Raw genomic sequence first — 18,166 nt, 5'->3', positions numbered from 1 at the left:
TAGTCCATCCTTTCAAGGGACTGATCCAGGACAGATGTGGGACAATAGTGTGGGTTTAAGGAAGGCAGAGGTAGAGAGGGTGATATTAGAGAAGTGGAAGAGAGAAAGGAATGGGTGCAACGCTGGGGGAAAGGACAGGGATAGACTCAAAATCAGGTGGAGGGTGCTGGGTTAGTCTTAAAACCCATAAGAACCCATCTTCAGATGGGATGGGCACTTCAGGGGGATGGAAAGTAAATGTGATTGGAAGAGATAAGGGTTGAGCGAGTTCACTGCAGGTGGTCTGTGTTTTTCCAGTAGTGTAGGAAGCAGTGAAAAGGAATTCATAGACAAGGAGCTCAGGCTCCCTGGCTCTAGGGATTATTAGTATGGAGGAGAAAATTGAAAGAATGACAGAAGTCTCTCATCTAAACAATACAAACTGACACATTTGCCAGGATGTGTCTCCAGGCAGGAAGTTAATTTATTGAAGTGGAAAGTAGTGGTTTAAAAAAAAAAAAGGAGAATGAAATTAGACAAAGGAAAACCTGACAGTATTTGAAGGAAGAATTTTTAGACATCCAGACTTAACGGTTCACAGAACAACTTCTTGGGGGAAATCTAAGCAGTCTGAGTGGTAAGAAACAGCCTGGTTCTGGAGCCACTGCCAGGGTTTGGTAAAAACAGAACTACCAGGGCACCGGGAAATACTCCATAGAAAGGATTTGTCCAGCACAAGGCCTTTGGATTTAATGCTGTTCCTGATAAGGTCATCTTTAGTCTTCAGTTTAACTAATTATTTGCAGAAAGATCTTTAGTTGAAAAGTCATTGGGTTGTTACGTTTCAATAGATTTGATGTAGTAATGACATTGGGATGGGAGAAAAGGACTGAAGCAATCCAGTGTTTAAGACCACCCCATTATTCCTTTGGTGGATCTTTTGGGTGTTGCTCTGAAAGATGTCAGTAAAGATGAGAAGCAAGTGCTTTTAGAGGTGCTAAAATATAAAGCTTTCTCTTTTCTTCTATAGTCTCTCTCTCTTGACTTGTCATGGTGTTTATTTGCTATTTAATGTCATTCGAAGTGAAGAAAAATTAAAAGTTAAAATTAGAGCATGACTTAAATTTAAAAATTAAATAAAAATTGAAATTCCCATGAATTTTACTGTTCATCTTTATTTGTGCTTTGCCAGTTTTAAATGCAAATATGAGCACTGAATGCATATGCAGAATTGCTGAAATCTCACATTTTGTTATTTTGTAGTTTTTACATGCATGTGTATATTTTTCTTGCCAGAACAGTAGAAACACTGCACAGAACTAACTCAACTACTTTGATTTCACTTCTTGATATGTGCACATTCTATCAACACTCCAACTTTGACTTACAGATGTGGAAGGAAGGAGTGAAAGGAGCAGGAACCAAGTTGCCCTGTCTTTGCTTTTCCTCCTGTGCCATCAGTTTTAGTATAAGTGGTCGACTAACACAGGAGGTCACATGAGTAAGAGAGGATATGATAGTGTACCTTGGTCATTTGTGTTTCTTAGAAAGATGATGCCTTATTTCTATGTGTATACAAGTTCTGGTTTGAATGGAAGCATAGCCTCTTGGAGCTGTCAGCACCCACCCACATGCTTACTCAGTTGTCTCTGACACACTTACCTTGAACTTGCTCTGAATTTTCTGGACTCTGATGCCTTATGAGTTCATCATGTTCTGTGCTCTTGGGGCATCACAAGCAGTATCATGAAAGGCTACATGTAACACATGAATCTCCTCTGCTCACACATGTGCTCCGTTGTCCCCTCAGACCTTATTTACAAAACACAAGTTCAAAGTTAAAATCGTTCACATTCTCAAGATGGTGACAGTGGAGCATTAAGCCAAGGCTGATGCCTTTCTGAGCATGGGGGTCTACCCATGTGTGACTACCCAGGTCACAGAAGATAGCCGTGCTTCTCAGAAGTCAAAGAGCTCACTTTTAAGCCTGAGTTTCCCTCTGGTCTTAAAGTCTCAGCTTCATTATCAGAGTTTGCAATGGATCAGGTTTGTGTATACTATCCTAGGGACCCCTCCTGCCATCAGCACTGTCATTTTTGCCTTCAAATATTTTTTCAATTGCCCTGCAGTCCCTCTACCATGGTCTTGGTTCACATCCCCAGTTAGTCTCCACTTTATTCTGTACTTCACCACCAGATTTTCCAACAAAAAAATTTGATACCAGGCCACCCTGCCTGCTCAGAGCTTTCTTTGACCTCCTGTGAGCTATAGCTTACAGCAGTGTTCTCCTCTCATGCTGGTGGTCCTGGGACAGAGACTGCAAGGAGACTGGTTTGGTGTGGCCCAGGCCCGTGTGGTATTTAAGGTATTTTAGCCAACACTTAGTTTGGGAGGCTTCACTCACTGAAATTCACCTATTGAAATTCAGATGTGAAAAAGAGATGTGTCTACTGTGGGCTCTTGTTTCCTTGTGCTGTGCTGGTGTCCTAGATAACAGGATGAACTGCACGTGGGGAGAAAGATGTTTGGGTTTACTTTAAGGGCAGATCTACTCTTTGTTCTGGCAAAATCTTCACTTTTAGTTATGTAAATTTAAAACAAGTATCTGCCTATTGTCAGGATGCTGTGAAGCAATCTGAATGCTGATCTTTTAGTCTGAGAAGTTGAGTTCTTTGTTCAAAATGTAAGTTGGGCATATGCTTTGTAGCAGTCCTTGGTTGCTTTTTTAGGAGAAATATTTCTTAGTTCTCACCTGGCTATTGTCACCACTGTGTCACCTTGTGACCTCACCTGATCTTGACTTTCTCCAAGCCTGTCTTTCCCTGTTCCCCTATGCAGGCTCTGATCCCTGGAGTGCTTTAAGCCCACTAAAGCTCTTTTTTCCCTTTTGCTCTTCTCTTTGCTCAAACTCTCTTTTTTCCTCCAGGCCCGCTTAAAAGAAGTTCACCAGGAAAACTTTGCTGAGAGTCACAGTCAGAGTTCAGCCCAGGAGCTTTGCAGCAATCAGGTAATACTTGTGTACTTTAAATACTCTAGTACCAAGTGAGCAGTAAGTCTTTGTTGTCTTCGAAGTTTCCTTCCAGCTCAGTGATTTTGAGATGCCATTACTCTTCCAATGCCTGTGCCTGTTTATCGCCATGCACTTGGTACCTCATGGTTTTTGGGAATTGTGCTCTGTGATGGGAGCTACACTTGCACCATCTCAGTTAACTGTGGACAGCACCAGAATCATCGCCATTTTACAGATAAGAAACTGAACGTTTTCTCCAAAACTGACTCTCCAAATGTCTCATCGCTGGCTATGTCTTATTTCTTCAGAAAGATTATGCACCACTTGAAGGCTGCGACTGTACTTTTTTTTGCCAGGACCTACTACCCAGTTGGAACTCAATAAATATTTATGTGACAAATGTAATGGTTCATTCAACCAATATTCGTTGGGGCCTCTACCGGGCTCCGTGGGGGATGCAAAGGTGACCCAAGTAGAAAAGACGTATATCAGTTACACTCTAAGATAGGCTTCCTACCTGGGCACAAATGTAGTATGGAGTTGTGGATCTTGGGCTCTGGAGTTAGCTGGGCCTATATCTGTGTCTCAGTCTTGTTTGTCAAATAGAGGCAGCAACAGTACATACTTTTTCAGCAGTGGTTTTCAGCTGGGGCGATTTTGACCTGTAGGAGTCATTTGGCAATGTCAGAAGGCTTTTTTTGTCACAATCAGGAGATCGGGCTGCCATTGGCATTTTGTGGGTAGAGTCCAGGAATGTGGCTAACCATCCTAAAATGTACAGGAAAGAATTATCTGGCCCCAAATATGAATAGTGCTGAGGTTGAGAAACCCTGCCTGGTAGGGTTGTGAAGATGATTGGCCTAGGTGGTTGTCAGTCTAAGAAGACCATCTCAAAGACTGCAAAGTCAGCCTTTGAGAGGGTGAACCCAAAAAGGCTTAATTTTAGCAGCATTTGTGATTCTTGCCAGTGAAAAGCCTTATGCTAAGGATTACATGCTTTCTCTCCTGTTTAGAAGTGGCGACAGACTCGCTGGAGTCTGTTTGTTGATGTTACACTGTGTACTAACATGAGCTGGCATGGGTTTAGCAGAGCTGCAAAAACAATTATTAGTTTTTAGGGTGTTCCTAGTAAACTTCCGGCTTGCTTAACTAGTGTGTTCTGCGGAGATAATTTCGGCGTGCAGGTTTAAGTCCTCTGATGGAAGATGTTTTGGTTAGTGAACTTCCAAAGTATGTTTTGATACGTGGGATGTGAAAAGTTTTTGTTTTCACATCAAGGAGGCTAATGTTTTTCTAGCCCTAGATTTTAAACAAAGCAGCTTCTCCTGCTGTTTACCTCCTTACCTGTCTACTGCCTACTATTTTGGTATCAGTGGGAGTGGCGTGGAATGCTGCTGGATTTCCATCTATTGTTTATTGTGAATTTATACTTGAAATTGTTATTTACAATTTTTTTAGTAATTACAAAAGTAATATATGTACCTTATCAAAGATTTGAGTAGTATAGAAAAATTATAGGGAAGACACAATTAAAAAAAAAGTCATCAGTAACCCTACCACACAAAGATACAACTACTTTGGATTGGTGTGTTTCTTTTCAGTATTTTTTCATTCATATATTTTTTTGATAGTTGAAATAGTCTGTGTATATAATTTTGTGTCCCACTTTTTTTTTTAAAGCTAACCTTGTTTTATTTGCATTTCCTCATAGTACTAAGATATCTACAAATATTTCTAAGGACTACAAAATATATTTCTATGGGTGTTTCATGATTTATTTAATCCCATTGAGGAACGTATAGCCTGTTTTCTATTTTGATAAATATCTGTGCAGTCAGCTTTTTCTGTAGTTCAGATCATTCCATCTTTACAATAGATGACCAGAAGCAGAACCAAAGGATGTGTGTGTGTGTGTGTGTGTGTGTGTGATCAGTTATCAGTTGCCAAAAAGTTTCTACTAATTTTTGCTCCCTTTAGCAGAGTGATATTCTCACTTTAATAATATTTGATAGTTTTCTAGGATAACGAGTATTTTGGTTTTCTTTTCTTTTTTGTGTATTTGATGTTAATGAGATCAGACATGTTTATGTGATTTATTAGCTGTATTTCTTATTTAACAAACTGTTCATGTACTCTGCCCATTTAGTCTATTGAGAATTAGTGTTTTTTCATTTGTCATAAACCCTAGTTCATGTATTTCCCTTATAAACCCTCTGTCATAGTTGTTGCAAATATTTTCATCTAGGATTTTTTTCTTATTTTTTTATTTGTTTTGTGTTTTAATTTTGTTTTAGTGATACAGAGGCTTATATTTTTGTGTAGTCTAATCTATTGATTTTTTTTTCCACCTGGGGTCATCAGCCTTCTTCTGTCTGTACTGAAATTAACCCTTTCTGCTCTGGAAGTCACTGTTCTGAGTAAGCTCATAAGTTTAAAATTATATCCCAAAGTGGGCCACTAGGGTCTCCTAACGAGGATAAAGGGGCCGTAAGTGCTTATGGGCACTCCAGGTACCGTGGAAAAACCTCCATGTCCCTGTGTGTGTGTTGGGGGGGGGGGGAAGGTATGTAATAGGGAAAGTTGGTGAGGAAAAAATTTGTTTTGTTTTCTTTTTAATTTCCTTCCCCTCGGGGTAGAAGTGAGCTTCCTGAAGGCAGCTGGACTTCCATAGATTCCCAAGGTAGCTGAGGACTTGGGACCAGTAGTTTGCTGAGCAAACTGTGGCTCTGCCTGGCACAGAGTTGTCCCACTGTCAATTTTTATTCGTTTAGGCCATGAGAAGGCAGGCTGAGCAGAGACTGTGGCCGAGTCCCTTCCACTCCTCACCTCTTCAGTTTTGTTCTCTGTGGCCCAGCCTCATCCAGGCTGCTCCTGCCCTGCCCCGTGAGTGGACTCAAAGGAGCCCGCAGCCAGGTGGCAGCTCACCAGCAGCACTATCCAGAGCTCGACAGGGAGGTAACAACAACTAGTGCTGACCTAGTAGCGCTTGGCTGTTTTGCAAAGCCCCCTCACTGGGCTTTTATAGATGCTTCTCATCTCAACCTTATGAGGTTAAATACTATTTTCATCTCCACTGATTTGGAAGAAATCGCCACTCAATAGAAATATCATTAAAATCCAGAGCTTCTGACTCCCGGGCTGATCTGCTTTACTTATGAAACAATTCCATCGTTGTTTACTTATGAAACAATTCCAACATTTCTTGTTGTGCTATTGGGGTAGCACCAACTGTTTTAGGTTTTGGAGTCAGACATATTTTGGATAAAGTCCTAACATGGTCATATTTTAGCATGTGACTTTTTTATTTACCCAGCCTAAGTCCTGATTTTCTCATCTGTAAAATGGAAATAACAATATCTACCCTGTAGGAATATTAGAAAGATTAAATTGAGGTAATACATGCAGGGGGCCTAGTGTGGTACCTGGCTCATTCATTGCAGGAACTTAGTAGTGATTGTTTCCTAGTCTCGATACTGAAAGTGCTGCTGTTCTTTCTTGTATAAAAGTTTTAGAATAACTGGTGAATCTGCTTGGATTTGTGAAATTTTAGTAAATATTACTTATTTTTAAATGCCAGAAACATTTCTTTATCTGACCTACTTATTTTTCTGTTCAGTAGATTTTCTTTTCTGTTGTGGGTAAGTCACTTGCTTCTCTGAAATCCTTTTGCTTAGAGAATTTCATGACAAATCCCCAGCTGAGGATGTATTCATAGCCAAAATAAAACATGTTTTGTCTATATGTTCATGTAAAAAGCACAGACAGCTCTCTTGAGGAGCAAGCAGTAACCCAGTCATTCCTGCACACATAGTTGAGATTTTTGGCATCATTTATGGACTTGTCCATGCTTCATAAACATTCAGGTAACAGAGCAGCCTTAAAAAAAAAAAGATTGTAGAAAATCACAAGAAAAGACAAAGTTGCTAAATAACTCAGGGAGAAAGTTATAAGTAAATTTTCATTTTTCATGCCATTTAAAAGTTATGTCAGATTTGATTGGTTTTTATGCTAGACCTTGTTAACCACATAAAAAGAACTCCACTAACACTATTAAATCAATTCTGCCTAAAGAATTTCAACATGAGGTTGTCTTGCCATTTAACTTCTATTATATGTTTATTTAGGCTTTTCCATTTTAATAAATTGAGCCAAGTAATTATAACTGTTCTAACTTAGAATTATATTATAATCCAATGCAGCAGCCTTTTTTCTATGGACTTAAAAGATTTTTTTTTTTTTGCCCCTGAAGCCATGGTTGCGTTTTCAACAATAAATCAACTTAGTATTGGAATATGAGAAAAGCTATGTTAACGCAGATGGGACTTTATTGGGTTAATAACTAACATTCTTCCTCCTATTCTGGGAACTTTAGATCCATAGCCCTGTGGGTTTTCCATTCCTCACTATCTCCCCTCTTTGGTAGGAATGGAGAGACTAGGATGGGAAAATGTTCTTTATATAATTTATATAATCATAAGAGTTTTTATATAATTATGCCATGTGTATATACTTTTCTTAAAACATGGATATAGTTAAGTGTCAGTGATTACATGAAATTTACATGATTTCTAAGTTATCTTTTATGTTTAGAGTTCAAGGATCAAAGTGAGTGAACTCTTGGCCAAATCTTGTGACTGTTGCAAACTGAGTGCAGGAAATTGTAAAAGGCCACATCCGATTCTAATGGTCAGTAGGAAATGGTTTTCCTAAAATCCCAAGCCTGTTGCTTGATTTCTTAATTTGCAGCCAAAGAGGACATTTGGGGGGCAGAGGTGGTAGTGGAGGTGGTGGTGGTGGTAATGGTGAGGAGAGAATGGGAGAATAAAATTGGTACTGACTTGACTATTAATTGACAGGATACAAAGGACTAAAGAATATGCTCTGTGATCCTGAGATCACAGTCCAGCTGGACAGCCCTGTGCTGATCACTTCGAATCGTTTTGGCACTAGCCCTTTGAAACAAAGCCTGGATAGTACATATGAGAACACAGCAAGTTTTACCAGGCATTTCTTGTTGCTGGCTGGCTGGCTTATGAAGTAAATAGAGTAATTAGCTCTCATTAGCACTCCCACAAGCTGTAATGCATCCACCTGAGGCAGAGAGATGCTTGCCTCTGTTCCTGAGAACATGAAAATCCGTATCTGATCTTTTCAGTCCAAACACTTTTGCATTGCAGAAACAGAATGCCAACTTGGCAAGGAGAAAATCCTCCAAGTACTTCAAATGTCAGTAGGCAAAACCTATTGACCAGGGACAGAAGGCTTTTTAAAAAAAATTACCCTAAGAAATTGGTGAGCTGTTTAAAGCTTTCTCTTTCCCCTTCTCTTGTCTGTGTGACTGACATGAACCAGATTAGTCAGAGATGTTGTGGCCCTATTTCGGGACCTTGTGCCACTGATAGACCTTGTTCCTATGAAATATTGTTCTGTAGCATGAAGGTGGGCATCAGAACGATAGAAGGAGGGAGCCAAGTTTGGGGGGCTTTGTACACAAGCCTGGAGGGATCTATATATAGACGAATTGTAAATTGGCACGGTTTTATAGGAAAGAGCCCTGAAGTAAGAATCTGGCGATCTGATCCCAACATTGTTTAGCTGTGTGACCCTGGACAAGTCACTTAACCAGTTATATACAAAACAATACCAGCCCAGCACTCACAGGGAGGGCTTTAGGGTCAAATGAGATAATGTGTAAAGTGCTGTAAAACATGAAGCAGTAGTATGATTTTTAAGTTGAGTTTTCATATGGAGCACATGATCTACATTTTTAACATTCTGAACCCAAACCTCTGACACTGTACAAGTACCTGCTTTTCCTCTAACTCCCACTTCTGCGACAGCTTGTAATTCCATACCTGTGCCCTAAACTGGACTGGAGCCTGTATGAATCCTAGGTGGTTCCTGGAGGTTTTCTGGAAGATTGCTGCCTCTTGGGCAAGGCAGTAGCAGTAGCTCCTGATTCCTGCTCTGGCCAGTCTGCCATCTGCTTTCTTGGGGATGCAAGTAAATACAAGAAAGTCATCAATAACCCATCAGCTCTGGGGATTGTTACCCGATATTAAAAATCTGGAATGTTGTGAGTAAAGTGTTCAGGACTCAATTTTATGCTTAAATGTAGAACTGTTCTCTACACGTAGCTTTAGAATAAGGATTTGCTGGGATCTGAGGTTGTAAAGCAACTATGTCGGAAACCTTGGCTTTGGCATCCTTTGCTCTGGTGGCAGTTCCCAGTGCCCCATGATGTGGTGACGTGCAAATCGCTAACCTTGCTAGGTCTCGCCACCCTTACTTGTGAACGTGCAGTACTCATGCACATTATGGAACTCCCGTCCCTGTTGACTGGGTCAGGTTGGTGTTCAGAAAGTGATCTGAGCTGATTGTCAAACATTTGTAGTTTTTAAACTGAATGGCTGTATGACAGGTATTTTTCAAAACCTGTCATCAGTCTTCGTAGGACATCTGAAGGAGCCTGTGAATTCCTCAGTACAATTTAAAAAATAACTCTCTGCACTTAGGTAACCACTGCCTGTATTAGATTTGGTTCACTAGAAGCAGACTCTAAGACCAGGAATTGGGTGCTGAAGGATTTTAGGGTGAGCTCTCTGGACATACACCTGCAAGGAAGGAAGAAGGCAGGGCTGGGCAGAGGAGAATCTGACCAGCAAATGTGGCTGCTACTGAAGTACCAGCCACTCCATGGGGAGCTCTGGGTCTTGGATGGCCCTTCAGAGTCGTCCCCACTTGAGGCAAGGGGCTGGACCTTGGCATGCCTGCATCAGCTGGTTGTTGACAACTGGCCACCCCTTCCACCCCTTCCTCGCATCATTTTGGGTGAGGCTGTGTCTTGCCTCCGGCTGAAGGCCTTCCTGTGAGCCATCAGCTGCCAGGGCTGGGTGCACTGGCCCTTCAAAGGGGGTCTGGGTAGAGCAACACAGTGTCCAGTACACTGTCCCAAAGAATTTAACCCTTTGAAAAAGAAACAAACAATAGGTAACACAAAAAACCCAGCATATGGTAAGTCCCTGTATCTGCAAAGTTAGAAAGTTTAGACCCCTTAGCAAAACTGAAGGAAGATATCAGAACCACTTTGTTTAATAATTAACAAACAGATCTCCAGCTTCTTGGAAGTTTATGAGATACTTGGATAATATTTACACCAGATTATTGTGTAGCAGGGTCTTTCTTCTATATTTGTGAAATGGCTGACCCATAATTGAGTAATTTTTCCCAAGCATGAATTGCATGTTCAGAATATTAATCATGTGGGTACACAAATGCAGTTGTTTCTTGGTCATGTAACTTACATTGAATTTACAGGACAGATGGGCCACCACCATGAAAGGCAAGCAAGCAGGTAAAGCATACAAACTGTGAAACCCAGAACCTTCCAGGGAACACTGGGATGGAGGAAATTATAGTTTCTGTCAAAGTTCCAAAATCACCTGATATGATATTTTAGTCTGGGTTGAGGATAATGATTTAGGACTTATATTGCCAAAGGGTAAGTCAAGATGCTTTGAAAGAAATGGATCATCAGTTTTCTGGCACTTCCAACATCTAGTTGCATCAGCAAATATGCAAACGTCTGCACCTGTCTGGCATGGTTTGTGGAATGAATGGGATTAGTAAAAAGGCCGGAGTCGTGCATAATTTCTTTCCCAACTGCAGACGAAGTCATATGTGCAAAAACTAATGCAGTTCTCCTCTTACATCTTCTATTTTTCAGGAAGGAGAGGAGGCAGTGGGTTCTGTTTGCACATTGTCTCAATAGATCGAGTGTGTTGTGGGGACTGGAGGTGGGGAAGCCCGATGATTTGGCCCTGGCACAGAGCAAAGTTCATCGTGTGTGTGTGTTCTCACCATTGGACTTCACTTCCCCCTTAACTCCTATATGGCCCTTGTATTCTTTGCCTTGATCTGTGTTGCCACCCGGGACCTCTGTAATGTCAAGTCATGGAACTTGTTACTAACCTGTTTCCATTATGGATGAAGTGGAAAGAGAAATAGGTCACTGGTCCTTATTCAGAAACTTAATAGACTCAAGCTGCTATGGTGACAGGTTCTGTATAAAAACACCCATCTCTGACCCTCTTGGAGGGATGTGATGATGTGATCATTGAATGTGAAGTAGATGACATGCCAGCTGGATTATTGCATTGGTTAGAAATAGGAGACGGCATAAAATAAAAAACTCTCAAGGTTTCCTCCAATGAAAGAAATAAATGTAGCATAGAGGAATGACTAGAGGTGACACTCTCAAAAATGTGCAGTGTTTCTTCTGGAACTCTGAACCTGGATGATCTGTCTGGGTATGATCCCTAGAGTCTTCCATGATGATCTGATAGTGCAAGGAGCAGAAAGTTTTAACTTGTGCACATCTTCCTGGCGCTTCTCCGTCTTTCTAACATGCCTGTACATGTGCATTTATCACTGGCATTCTGGAGTTAGGGAGATTACCTTTTGTACAGTTCAGTTGAGGAATCTCCAACCTGACTTTTTGTTGTGACTCACGTCTGCAAAGGATGAATAAAGGAGTTTCTTGGCTAGGAAGTGTGGCACTGTGAAGAGAGAAATACCTGTTGTTAGGAGAGAAACTTTTGAAGAACCAGAATTTTTTTAAAAAGGATGAAAGAAGTCTAGTAAGAAAAGGAAGGACCAGAAGTGATCTATAAGGTATTGCCTGGAGATATGGGAAATAAATCAAGAACAAGAGAAATGGAAAAAGGACACATAAAAAACATTGCTGGTTAGGACTGGGAGTCCTAGGAAAGAGGCAGCATCAATTGGGCCGGACACCCACTGAAACAGTCACTCACTCCACATGGAACTGTCCCACCCTTCTCCCTGCTCCCATCTGTTCACCTAGAGGAGGAGGTTCTGAGGTTCCTCCCCAGGGAGGATGCTATTTGGTTGTTTCGAAGGTGAGAACTTCAAGCGTGGGAGAGTTTTCCTTCTTAAGCTGATGTTGCGTAACCTTCTGAAGACAGGACATAGTGTTGAGGACACAGGCTTCAGAACTAGGCAGACTTCTGGCACTTACTGGGTGTGAATTAAACACCGGGCCACAGAAAAATGGGTTACTGTGAAGGGTTTAGTGCAGCATAGGGAAGTAAATGCTCAAAACTGTTATGATTACATGCCAAGAGTTGTAAGTGAAGTTGTAAAAAGCACGTTCCTTTGCTCTAAAACCCCGCCCATACAAACTTTGAACCTGAGCTCAGCCTCAGTAGGGAACTGGACCCCATGTGGGGGCTGGGCAGTAATCCAGGGCTCAGGGTGCAGTGTTAAGAGCAGCTGCAGGTCCCTGCAGGTCCATGTCCCTGCAGGAGTTCCTGTACTTAAAGTCCCTGATCTTGTCTATAAGCTGCTCCAGCTGGGATATCTGCACACTCACACATGTTAGCCTAGAATGGATCCAGGCACTATTTTAAAATTTACATGGATAATGTGTTGCTGTGTTAAATATGTATAAATATTTATTCAGCTCCTACTCATCTTTTATACACAAGACCCTGGACCCTTAAGAGTGCAAAATTCAGTGGTGTTAGGGGTTTGTTTGGTTATGTTATTGGTGCTTTTCTACAGCTCTGGTAGAGGTAGGTATTATAACCAGTTTTACAGAGATTAAGTAAATTGCCCAAGATCAAACAGATAACACCCTTTTGCACTAACTCTAAGACACCAATTATAAGACACTTTCCGATATCAGAGATGTTAAAGTGTGAGAGATGTCTTTTTAATTAATGAAATGTGATAAGTAGTAGAGCCTGGATTCTACCCCTTCCTGTCTGATTTCGGTGCTTGTGGTTTCCGCCCCATCACACACAAGGGCTTTTTGCTGTTTATCTAACTGGCGAAGATAAAACAAGCACAAATAAGAGGACAACTAAGGGCCGGCCCGGTGGCGCACTGCTACAGTGCACCGCTTGGGAGCGCGGCGGCACTCCCGCCGAGGGTTCGGATCCCACATACAGACTGGCTGCTCACTGGCTGAGCGAGGTGTGGGCGCAACGCCGAGGGTTGCGATCCCGTTGCCGGTCCCGGTCCAGTACGGGTGCGACACTGAGGGTTGCGATCCCGTTGCCAGTCACAAAAAAAAAAGAGGACAAGTAAGGTGTGTAAGACTTGAAAGGACGGCAGTAACGCAATACTAGTTGATGTCTATTGGCAACTTACTATGTGACAATGTTTTCATGTGCTTTAATTCATAAGAGCATTTTTTTTTTTTTTGTCTTTTTCAGTGTCCGGCAACGGATCGCAACCCTCAGTGTTGCCCCCGTACCGGACCGGGGACCGACAACGGGATCGCAACCCTCGGCGTTGCTCCCGCGCCTCGCTCAGCCAGTGAGCGGGAACCGGTCTGTATGTGGGATCCGAACCCTCGGGCGGGAGCGCCGCCGCGCTTCCCAAGCGGCGCACTATCCAGTGCGCCACCGGGCCGGCCCCATAAGAGCATTTTTAATCTTTACAACCACTTCCTGAAGTGGGCACTAGTATTCTCTTTTTTTACAAATAAGGAAACTGAAATAGGTATTCTTATTCCCATTTTCAGATGAGAAAACAGACACACATATGTGTGATCTCGGGAATTTTTCCAAGGTCACATAGCTAGTACTAAAAGTAAATTCTGTAACTTGGTCATTAAGAGTTCAAGTTTACTTATAATCGTGACAGAACTGGTTTTGGTTCCAGAAGAGTGTGATCCGATAGAAAGGTGCTGGGTGTTCTGCTGGAACACCTAACCCAGCCTTGTGGGTGTCAGGAAGGATTCCCAAAGGGGGTGTCACCTAAACTGAGATGGGAATGTCCATCTCTCCATCCCTAGCAACTACACTGCTATAAATAATCGTGGTTGCCCTGTGTTACTGACCTCTGCTAGTACCATGTCTCTAAACCTGGCATTCACTAGAAGGAACTGCCTTTATTTATAATTTCCATCCTTTCCATTTCCCAAGACCAACTGAGGTAGTTTAAAAGGATCCTTGTAAATTAGACATTGTTTGGGAACCAGGAGGATAGCTGCAGAGAGGTCTTGGAAATCCAAAATATAGAAGAAAATTTGTCATTTGATGCTGTTGTGTAATTTAAGTCACCTGTAGATGAACGGCCTGGTAGTCGTTCTACTTTTTCTCCTCTCAGGTCCTGAGAGCACTGTCTGTGCCCAGTGCTCCCACGCTGGCTGGTCTGTCTCTGTAACAACTCAATCACTTGGCTTTTCACATTTTTCTAATTCCTTTAGTGGAATTAATGACCTTTATTTCAAGTTGTTGTGTTGCTAAAGGACATGAAGGTTGTGCATCAAGCTGTCATCTTGAAATAATGCAGAATATTTTAAAATGGATAGAATTTCTGTCATTAAAAATAAATTTCAAGACTCAAGTGCTTAAGTAGACATATATTGGAAGACACTGAAAGAGCTTGTAGGACACAGAATAATTGCTAAGTAGCAAATTGCATTCTGTATATGGGTTGCCTCCTCAGGAACCTCTGATCCCCAATTCCTCATCTTTAAAATGAGGGGGGTGGATTAGATATTCCCAAAGTACTTCTTAGCCTTTAAAATTCTTTCAACTCAAGCGTTTCTATCAATTCTAATGTAGCTTTTGTTGTGACTGATTCACCAGGGTGCCTGCCTAACTCCAGATATTGAATTTGTCAGCCTTTGAGATCTGTTGTCAATGAGTTGAAATGGATGCTGTATTTTAAAGTCTACAGATTGAATTCAGACATTTCTCCTCCACATCTTTTGAGTAGAGAGACTTATTGTTAATGAAGAGGATTGAGCTGTGATAGGTTTGGGGTCAGGATGCCGTTTTGCTGCAGTAATCCCTGACGGTCAGCCCAGAGCCACCGTCTAGCTGAGCTGTCCTCAACTGCGGTCAGGAAGGCTGACACTGTGCAGGTTTATTGGAGGGATGCCCGGAGCACAGAACAACTCTTGGATTACTTTGACAGAGGCCCAGCAGCAATGGATCATTGAGGATAGGACTAAGGGACAGACAGGGCTGGGTACAGAAGAGGAAAAATGTACTCATATTCAGCCCACTGTACCTGAGGTGGAATCCTAGTTGTGATTCCAAATCCAGGTTTCTTGGGGGAAAAAGATTCTTCTCCTTTCCTCTGGCCAAAGGCTGTTTGGTAACTCGGAACACAGCTCATTTGGTAACTCTGAACTTACGTTAAAGAAAAAATTATTCAATGATGCTTGTTTAAAACACAGTAAGGAAGACTATTCAGGACCATTTTGATAGGTGTAGGGACCGCAGCAATGGGATGTTGCAGTGAAGGAGAGAGATTGGACTTAACTCTGAATACAGCATGGGCAAGTGGGAATTTATAGCCAAGGAGTGGGGGTGGGGGGGATGTCAGTGAGTGGAAGATTATTAAGAGGAGAATTAGGGGTAAGGGGGATTCTGGCTAAACCAACCTAAGGGGATTCTTTCTGAGACAGGCCAGGGTGATCAGACCACACCTGGGGGCTGGTGGGGATGAGGAACCTCTGAAGGTGAGGGGTTCTTGCTAAACTGACTTAGTAGGGTTCTTCACTAAAACTGGAGTTTTACAAGGACATGCACAGATGGGCCTAGGAGAAGGTTTGGGAGCCTGACTAAAGTTTGGCCAAGCAAAGAATCTTTGCCACTTAACTCATCTGATAAACCTGAACTTAACTTGTTGTTGGCTAACCTTGGTCACTGCCCAGGTCGGGGGTCAGCGGGTGACTGAAAATAAACATGAACTCAGGCTTACAATGGTATGAAGAGTGAAGCTACAAGTCTGTCACTCTCGTGTTCCCTCAATGGTGCTGCCTTTGCCATCACTAGTTCTGGCTGGGTTGGTGCTCACCAGTGCTCTGTGTGAATGTTGTTTCGTACCCTGTGTGTTGGTTCTTCAGCCCTTTCTGGCTACCCCACTGTCCAGAGGCTGAAGGCTGCTGGCTGCCCTGCTGGGTGACCTGTGTACCATGTATGAACTGACTTCATGAGTTACCCTGCAAAGCCAAGTGCCCAGTGAAGCTTTGTCTGTGGATGGAGACACATGCTGAATGACATGTGTTGGAAAAGTTCCTGGTGCCTGATGAGTTCTACAGCAGCCTTGAAGTTATGTTAAGGCTAATCCTCTAGGGGTAATTGATTTCCTATGAATTGGTGACCTATGAGTTGAATAGAAAGCAATTCTTGTCTGTAAAGTTTATTCCCCATGATAAGGAGAAGGCTGCTAAGAAAGCTCATTGATTGCTTTGGGCCTTTGTTCAGGGACTCAGCATGCACAACTGCAGGGGGCGCCATTTACATAATTCACATTGATCACCTTGATATGATCCTCTTAGTAATTCTCCATATCTCTTAGAACATTTTCAGGTGGTCCTCTGTTAGAACAGGCAGATGGAGATGGAGCTGGCTGTGGCCAGTCATCAAATGGTTCCTTGAGTCTTCATATTTTTCTTCCCTCCTCTAGGTCTTCCAAGTAGAATAACTGCTATGGATTGAATTGTGTCCCCCAAAGTTTCATGTATTAATCCCCACTGTAACTGTTGAGGGTGGAAATCCTATTATGGTAATTGAAAGGTGATTTGATTGTGAGAGCTGTACCATAGTGAATGGTTTGATCCATTCATAGAGTAATAAGTGGATGGTTTAATGGGTGGTATTGGGCGTGGTTCTGATAGCTTTATAAGGAGAGCAAGTGAGCAGGTTAGTTCTCTCTTGCTCAAGCCAATCGACATGTGACACCATGTTTCTGTGAAGAGTCACCACCCACCAACAAGGCCCTCACCAGATAGATACGTTACCTGGACTTCGGACTTCTCAGCCTCTCAAACTGTAAGAAATAAATTTTATTTCCTTATAAATTACCCAGTTTCAGGTATTCTGTTATAAGCAACAGAGATGGACTAATATGATAACTAAAATTCTTTCTAAATTTTATGTGTTATTTAAAGAACTGATTAAAGAGGCAGTTTGTAAACAACTCTTGCTAACTGCCTTGGGTTATTATCTGCTATTTCACAGAACTGAGCAGGGCAGAAAATGGCATGTTATGGGAATGCCAGTGTCTTGACAAAATTTAATTTGATATCAAGAGCTGCTTCGCAATTTGCTTTGTACCCCATGAATATTCATAACCAGTAAAAACAAAACAAAACATTAAGAAAAATTTAAAAAAAAAACAAAAAACTAAAGCTAGCACACAACTGAAAAAAAAACACACTCATGTGGTTAACACTGAGTGCTTAGATATATATTATGGTAAATGGCTTAAAGCTGGCAGCTCATAGACTTTAGCTGGCAGTCCTGTTAAGTTTCCTGTGAAGTCCAGGACATAATGCACAGCCCGGTGTGATCAAGAAAACTGTAGCGGAGACATTAGGCCTGGGGAAGAGAGAAGTCACACTCATTCCAAGAACTGCTTTTAACCGATTATTCCTTTCTTAAATGTTGCCGCGTGCCACATTTCTCAGCCTAGTGAAACTGTTCACTCCATCTAAAGCAATTGCTTTCTGAAAAATCTGTGTTTTCTTTGGTAAAAAGATGTACATCAGGAGGAGATGGTTTGGAATTTAGGAGTGCTCACCACAGGGTTCCTATTCAGCATTTTTATTAGTGACTAGGAGTTGCAGTTGAAACCAGGCTGGGAGAGACAGCCAAAATTCAAATTCAGAATTTTTACAGTCAAAATTTAGAAAATAGTCTATACAAAGTGACGTGGTAAAATTGAAGCTGATCATACTTTAATTAACATAGTCATATGTCATGTTGGGGATTTACATTTTAAAAAATGAGCTGAAAACAGAGATGACTTGGTTTGATTACAAACTTCATGAGGTTTGTAGTTCAGCACAAGTCAAAATAGTGATGTTGCTGCTAATGGATAGTTAACCTAACCATGTTGAGCAGATTTAATGCAAGTTAGTGTCTAGTTTCTAGAGATAATGGTCCCTTTGTACTCCATGTTGGGGATTCTGCATCTGGAGTCTAGCACTTGACTTCATACACTCCATTTTAAGAAGAATGTTGCCAAATTGGAGGGTTTCCAGTGTTGGGGTGTGGAGACAGTGCTGACCAGAGGTCTGGAATTGTGTCCTGTTAGAAGTGGGTTGAAGAACTGGGGCTGTGATGTCCTAGGAAGTTAAGGAAGACAGGGCTGCTATTATAAATCTTCTGTCTGGTTGCCAAGCAG

The 18,166-nt window shown here is 41.8% G+C and overlaps 1 protein-coding gene across 1 annotated transcript in view; it reads left to right on the top strand.

Moving 5' to 3' along the window:
• PPFIBP1 (PTPRF interacting protein, binding protein 1 (liprin beta 1)) overlaps positions 1–18,166 on the top strand; it is a 158,245-nt gene that overhangs the window by 8,175 nt on the left and 131,904 nt on the right. The window contains exon 2 of the mRNA XM_008569442.1: positions 2,906–2,986. The gene's annotated coding sequence lies outside the window, so the exon portion shown is untranslated. The remainder of the gene's footprint in view (positions 1–2,905; positions 2,987–18,166) is intronic.

This window comes from Galeopterus variegatus, unplaced genomic scaffold (assembly GCF_000696425.1).
Source record: "Galeopterus variegatus unplaced genomic scaffold, G_variegatus-3.0.2 Scaffold496, whole genome shotgun sequence".
Classification (NCBI taxonomy): Eukaryota; Metazoa; Chordata; class Mammalia; order Dermoptera; family Cynocephalidae; genus Galeopterus; species Galeopterus variegatus.
The sequence above is the reverse complement of the archived record's forward strand: the minus strand, read 5'-3'. Positions and strand labels throughout refer to the sequence as shown.